The sequence below is a fragment of the Propithecus coquereli genome, unplaced genomic scaffold (assembly GCF_000956105.1).
Source record: "Propithecus coquereli isolate 6110/MARCELLA unplaced genomic scaffold, Pcoq_1.0 Scaffold296, whole genome shotgun sequence".
In the NCBI taxonomy this organism is placed as follows: Eukaryota; Metazoa; Chordata; class Mammalia; order Primates; family Indriidae; genus Propithecus; species Propithecus coquereli.
The window spans coordinates 2,620,183-2,621,370 of NW_012148574.1; positions in this window are offsets into that span (position 1 = coordinate 2,620,183).

Here is a 1,188-nt window from a genome sequence, read left to right on the forward strand (position 1 = left end):
GACATTGTCCATTATGTGACCTAGAATATCTCATAGAAGACTCCACATGATAAAGAGTTTTGAAAATTTTGTGTTGAGGAAAAAAATGTATTTCCTTAGACAAACGTGTATGATTCTGTTTATCAGCAACTGAAAGCCATATAAGATAGTGGGTTTCATTTACAATGATAGTATTAAACAAACAAGACAAAATAAACAAAGAAGTTTCCCTAGAATGATTCAAAATAAAGCTCCTTCCATCATAACTTAACAAGTCTCCCAGAATAACTTCTCAAAATTATAAACACTGATTTTGAACACAAATCCTTTCCCTGCCCCATCCTTCAGGGAAACGGGACTTTGATGCAAACAAAATAGCAAGTGAAGCCTCTCAGAATGGTGTTCATTTATCCCCCTTTACATACCTGTGATGGGAAGCAGTGGAGCTTTTCTGTTGGATGTTAAGACTGGAGAATGACTTTCTGGGTTTAATTAAATTCCAGATCACTTTACTTCTCAGTTGGAGCCTTGCACTAATTTACTTAACCTTTCAGTTCCAGTTTCTCATCTGTAAATTGGAAATAATAAAATATCTGTTTCCTAGGATTGTGATGAAGATTATATAAGATAATTCTTAAAAAAACACTTAATGCAGTACCTAGCCTGTTATGTTCAAGTCTCTATGGCTATGGGTCTTGTATATATGGATGTAACAGGTGATGATGATGTTGATGGTGGTGGTAACAGTTTTGATGATGATGACATCAGTGAAGGTAAACCTACATGAAGATAGCTCTCTTTTTTCACATTCTTTTTAAATCATATTATGGTGCTACGTGTTTAGCTTTCTGCTAAGGATACAGCTGAAAACCCCAGGTAGGAAGAATGAAGACTTCTTCAAGAATAATTCTGGACTATAATTTCAGGGAAAATTATAAAAAGTGATATAAGTTTTAGTTCTTCGATTGTAGGAATAAAACTTAGACTGATTGGGCATTTTTCTTTGGGCCTCTTGCCACTTCTGCAAAGACAAGTATGTCTGGGTTAATCTTGGAGAAAGAAAAGTCCAAGCTATATTTAGCTTTTGAGGGAGAAAGAGGAAAATGGGCTTTTTGAAGTTCGTGCTTGGCCTGTCTTGCATTAAAAGGACAGGTGAGCACAAAAGGATTTGTCCAGAATCTCTAGTCAGAATAAAAGAGTGTCCATTGC